The following is a 6,000-nucleotide window of genomic DNA, read 5'->3' on the forward strand; positions in this document are numbered from 1 at the left end:
TGGTGGTATTGTTGTTGTTGTTGTTCTGCAGGGCATGTGTGTGCGCATATTATGGTGGTATCGTTGTTGTTGTTGTTATTATTCTGTTTAAAGTTAGTAGTGGGTCGCTCACCCAAGATGGAGCTCTCTTGTATAAAGCACAGGGTGGGCAGGTGGTAAGAAATGCTCCTGTCCTGACGGCTGTGATGGAAATGACACATTCTTTGGTCAGAAGTCCTCCTGGAGCCAGAGTATCCGGCTCTTGCCCAGTGAAAATTTACCTGAATGGAAACTCAGTGAAGGGTACAGTGTGCAGACACAGATGTATATACGGGGTAGTAGAATTAGACCTGTTGAAACAGGACTTGACATAAATATTGCATGGTGCCCTACCGAAGGAGAAAAAAAACAAGTGGGGGATTTTCAGTCGAGGCCATGTTGCTCTACTGAAACCCTCCTTGGTTCAGCAATTCTTAATTTGCTGGAAGGAATCACTAGGGACTGGTACATTCCTGTGTCTTGGCTTGGGAACAGGGAAACTGGCCCCTTGTGTGTATGGTGGGACAAGGAGGAAGGAAAAGTCTGGAGGGAAGTTTTCTGAAGCAGCTGAGTGTAGACAAACAGGTGCAAACACAGTGGTACAAGGGCAACAGTGTGTGAAGGCATTGGCTGTGGGACAGTGGCCTCTACTACCAGCACTAACTCTGAAGGAATAACCCTGCCTAGCTGGGAATTAGAGTGTAAAACAACAATAAATAAGGAATGGGGAGTCAAGTAGCAGAAAACTAGGGAAAAATCCAGCAGGACTGTATCTGTTAAGATTCACTCTTAGGCAGAGATGTATTTCTGACATCAATTAAAGAGGGTTTTATGAAGCACACATTTCTCAGAGCTTCTCCAACTTTTTTTTCATTGGTCTGTTTTGTTATAAAATGTAACCCCTAGGCCCAGTCCTGAAACGGGTGAAGAAACGCTTGTGAAGAAACCCTTGTGCTTTGCTGGGAGCTGCAGGGGCTCGGTGCTGCTCAGGACCAGAGACCTGCTGTGTGCCAGGCTGGTGATACTGCACGTGGCATTGACAGCTTTTCTCAGGTAATGAGCAGAGCATCAGGGATGCAATGTGATCTGCGCCCTGGCTCACTGGGCTGCATTCAGTTGTCTGAGGTTTCCAGGTGAGACTTTACAAACCAAAATCTGCTGAGGGCTGTGTGGTCTTCACAGATGCCTCAGTTAGGTGCTGGGACTTTGTCCGCATGCTTGGATGTTTGTTCCTCTTTGCTACTGGCTGCCTTGCCAAGTACCATGGGACTCACGTCTGGCACTCCTCTCACTGGTGGTATTCCTGGGATCCCCTTGCAGCCTCTCTACAACCCTGACCTTTTCTCTGCCCTCCTTCCTTATGTCCAGGTTCTGGTTGGGCTCCTGTATCAAGCACAACTGTGCTACAACATCCAGCAGCCCTTTATGGCCATGAATATCTCACTAGTGAGATATATCATGAACAGTTGGATCACTAGCACAAAATTATGCAGCACAGGTGAGAAGTCATGAGAGAGGGGCTGCGTGGGCAGGAACCCAGACAGCCTTCCTGGTGTGAGCAGCCCTGCTTCTGGATAAAAGCCAGTCTCCCTCCTTGAATCCACTGGGATTCAAGCCTCTCCATGCTTTCATGAGTCCTCTGCCTCCTGTTTTCCTAGCTATTCTCTTAGCTAGATTTGAGTACTTTAGGAATCTGCCGTCCCACAGACATGGCAGAACATCAGCATCACGTGCTAAGTTTCCTTCCACTGCTGCCAGGCTTGAAAGACAAATACAGTGAGGGAAGAAAGAGACAGGATACAAACACCTACATCAGGACTTTTTCTGAAGCAGGCTGGGTGGCAAAATGGGAAGAATGCTAGGAATGTCCATTCTGGTTCACTGTCGAACCCGATCCTTCAGAACACCCACAGCATAACTAGTCCCAGTAAGAATGGCTTGGGCCACAGCTGGATGTAACTATGCTCCTGACAATAGTGTTGAAAGGCACCGAAGCAGCCTGATAATCAACAGCATCGCTGAGGGGAATATGACCACAGAGCAGGACCCAGGTACGTCAGGCCCAGATCACCCTTGCCTGGCACCTCGTGGAGTTGTTCACCTCAGCTCAAAATGATCCAAAGCAGGAGAGTGGCATACTGCTGCTCACTGCAGAGGTCCACATGATGATGCAAAGAGCAGGAAGCACATCCGTAGTGCTGGACCTGGAAACTATAATGATTCATTTTGCAGGGCAGCATGGCAGAGTTCAAATCAAAGGAACCTTTCTGCCTGAAAAGCAGAGGCTATTTATCAAGAGATAAAATCACCTCCTGAGATGTCTGCTCATTTATTTTTAGGCAGCCCCCACATCAGAAATTTTTTTGACCTGGACTCTGAGTCTTGGCTATCTGGTCCAGTGAAGGAAACAAACTAACGCAGGCAGTTGCTTCTGAGAGCTTCTCTCAGGAGATACCTGGTCTCCTTGCAGCATCCTCAGGTATGGCTTTGCCAAGTCACTACAAGGGCTTGTAGCTTGTTCCTGTCTCCTATTAGCACTGTGTCAGTCCTGCACTGTCGGAGCAACCAGAATGCTATGCAGCTCCCTCAAGTCATGGCTGCACCTGCCCTGGCCCTGTTACCCTCATCAGATAAACAGTCCCTCTTAGCAGTGACTTGGAACAAACTGTCTAGCAGGAAATGGGAACAAAAGCCACAAAATCTCCTTTTCTGGGGTCAGGAGTGCCTGTTCTTGGCAATAAATCAAAGGAAGCAAATTTCCTTTGAATATTCTGGGCTTGGCATAAAGACAGTGCATCTCCCAGACAAGACAGTAGACTTTGCAACTGCAGTAAAAAAGGATGATCTTTGAAGAACATGCATAGGGTTATATGCAAATGTTGCCTTCTCACATTTGACTGCAGTTTGTACAGTTTGTGCCACAATCAAGGCAAAAAAATAACTGAATGCTGTATTACAGAGCTAGCAAAGGATCTGAAGCACAGAGAAATCATCATAAAGACTTCTGCTGACTCTGCTTGCCTTTGAGTAGGGTGCTACATGCAGACTATTCGATTACCTGTGGAGTCCAGTTGGCATTTGCTGATATTGTTACATACTTGAGTCAAAGCACACCTCCCTGCCTCACTGCCCTGGCGAAGGACCTGCCCGTTATCCTGTGAAATTTCCTCTGCTTGTCTGTCAGGGCTGCTGTGTTGTAATCTTGGAGGATAATCAACAGCGAAACCATTCATAAATCACAGCTAACAGAAAAGATGCCGATAGGGTCTTAAATTTCAAGCCTGCAAAGCCATCATTTCAACAATGACAGTCAAAGGGGAGATTAAGAATTCTTTTACATGGAAAAGTTTTTCTTGGAAGAGCAGCCCTCTCTTTGGTTGCCTGTAAATACAGTCATGTGGATTTGATTTTTACATGGCCCTTCTGCCCACTTGCAGGGAATGCTCTGCAACCCCAACGGGCCTGTTCTCGCACCGAACTGGCGTGTGGAGGGGACTGCAGTGGGATTTGAATAAGGCATCAAAAACAAAGAACTAAAGCTTTGCCTGGTGCTAGCAGAAGCCAAATGGGCTGCCTGTTTGGGCGGCAGTGGCAGGACGTTCCAGAGAACCAGACCCCTCTTGGCTCAGGTCCACCATGCCTCTGGGTCCAGCTGCAGAATGGGAATAAGACCAGTACCTTGTTTTATGGTGCAAGTAAAGCATTTGGAGATTATCTGTACTTGCACCTCATGGTGTTTAAGGCTGAAAGGGTATCGTGAAGTCTATTGCCAAAAAGTGAATGCAGGGCTGGATTAACACCCCACCTGGAGGGTAGGTGATCTCTCTCTGATCCAAACTGAATCTTGTCTTGCTTTGTTCATTTGGACTAAGCACTATATTAGGAAGAAAGGAGGGAGAGTCTCTCTGTATTTCTTGCCCTCCCTGCTGTGGATGATGACCAGCAGTGCTCACACCATCTGTCTTCAGGTTGAGAAGAGTAAGTCCCAGACAGGCTCCAGACTTATGCTCATGGCTGTCCCCAAGCAGCCCAGCTGGAAATGTACTCTGCCTGTTCAATGAAACTCTGGGAAAACGAACATTTACAGCATGGTTTCCTACTAACGCTAATGAATTCTATTTGAATAATTACTCAGAGTAAGGTCTGACTGTAGCTGCCTCCATTTCCATCCACAGGGCAGAGTAGAAGAGCTAATAATGACATTACTGGTCAAAGATGAATTCACTTGCTCAGACCTAACCATTTTCAGAATCACTGGTGGACAGCTAGGGCTTGCTTCCCACTACAAGACTAGTGGTAAGGCTTCCAAGGTTGCGTAGCACTGCTGCCATTGTGGTAACAGGTAACTTGAACCACGAAGAGCTTGAAAACTGGAGGGATGTGTCTTCTGATCTGTAGAGGATTTAGTGCCAAGCTTGCCTGGGGCATTCTCACTTTCTCATTATCAGGCCCTCCAAGAGAGACAGATAAACAGCCCATTTAAAAGAAAAAAGTCTGATAACTGCATGTATTTAGAGCTGACTTATTAAATTAAAAACAGTAGACTAGTTAGCTCAGTTAATCTACCTGAGGTTGTGCAGCCTGAAGGAACCATTTTTTTAATTTAAGAAAAAAATATCAAAATCAAATCCTTCTTCATGGAAGGATTTGGTTTTTTGTTTGCAAAGGAAGCATCACCCCTTACAATGAGAAAATACAACTCATAAAGCCTGGTGAAATCCTGCAAAGGAGCAGAGTTGAAGGAGTAAAAGCCTGAAGAAGATACAATGGGAGCAGGAGAAGAAACACCATGTGAAGGAATACAATCTGCTAAGACATCTAATAAAAATGTTTCTATAAATACATTAGCAACAAAAGGAGGGCTAAGGAGAATCTCCATCCTTCATTGGATGGGGGGGGAAACATAGTGACAAAGGATGAGGAAAAGGCTGAGGTACTTAATGCCTTCTTTGTCTCAGTCTTTAATAGTAAGACCAGTTGTTCTCCCGGTACCCAGCCCCCTGAGCTGGAAGACAGGGACAGGGAGCAGAATGAAGCCCCCATAATCCAAGGGGAAATGGTTAGCGACCTGCTACACCACTTAGACAACGCACAAGTCTATGGGGCCAGATGGGATCCACCCAAGGGTACTGAGGGAGCTGGCAGAAGTGCTCACCAAGCCACTTTCAATCATTTATCAGCAGTCCTGGCTAACCGGGGAGGTCCCAGTTGACTGGAGGTTAGCAAATGTGACGCCCATCTACAAGAAGGGCCGGAAGGAGGATCCGGGGAACTACAGGCCTGTCAGTCTGACCTCGGTGCCGGGGAAGGTTATGGAGCAGATCATCTTGAGTGCCATCACACAGCACGTACAGGACAACCAGGTGATCAGGCCCAGTCAGCATGGGTTTATGAAAGGCAGGTCCTGCTTGACTAACCTGATCTCCTTCTATGACAAGGTGACCTGCTTAGTGGATGAGGGAAAGGCTGTGGATGTTGTCTACCTAGACTTTAGTAAAGCCTTTGACACCATTTCCCACAGCATTCTCCTGGGGAAACTGGCTGCTCATGGCTGGGACGGGCGTACTCTTTGCTGGGTAAAAAACTGGCTGGATGGCCGGGCCCAGAGAGTTGTGGTGAATGGAGTTACATCCAGTTGGCAGCCGGTCACAAATGGTGTTTCCCAGGGCTCAGTACTGGGGCCAGTTCTTAATATCTTTATCAACGATCTGGACGAGGGGATCGAGTGCCCCCTCAGTAAGTTTGCAGACGACACCAAGTTGGGCGGGAGTGTTGATCTGCTTGAGGGTGGGAAGGCTCTGCAGAGGGATCTGGACAGGCTGAATCGATGGGCCGAGGCCAACTGTATGAGGTTCAACAAGGCCAAGTGCCGGGTCCTGCACTTGGGTCACAACAACCCCATGCAGCGCTACAGGCTTGGGGAAGAGGGGCTGGAAAGCTAACCTGCGGAAAAGGACCTGGGGGTGTTGGTCGACAGCCGGC

The sequence above is a fragment of the Aptenodytes patagonicus genome, chromosome 15 (assembly GCF_965638725.1).
Source record: "Aptenodytes patagonicus chromosome 15, bAptPat1.pri.cur, whole genome shotgun sequence".
In the NCBI taxonomy this organism is placed as follows: Eukaryota; Metazoa; Chordata; class Aves; order Sphenisciformes; family Spheniscidae; genus Aptenodytes; species Aptenodytes patagonicus.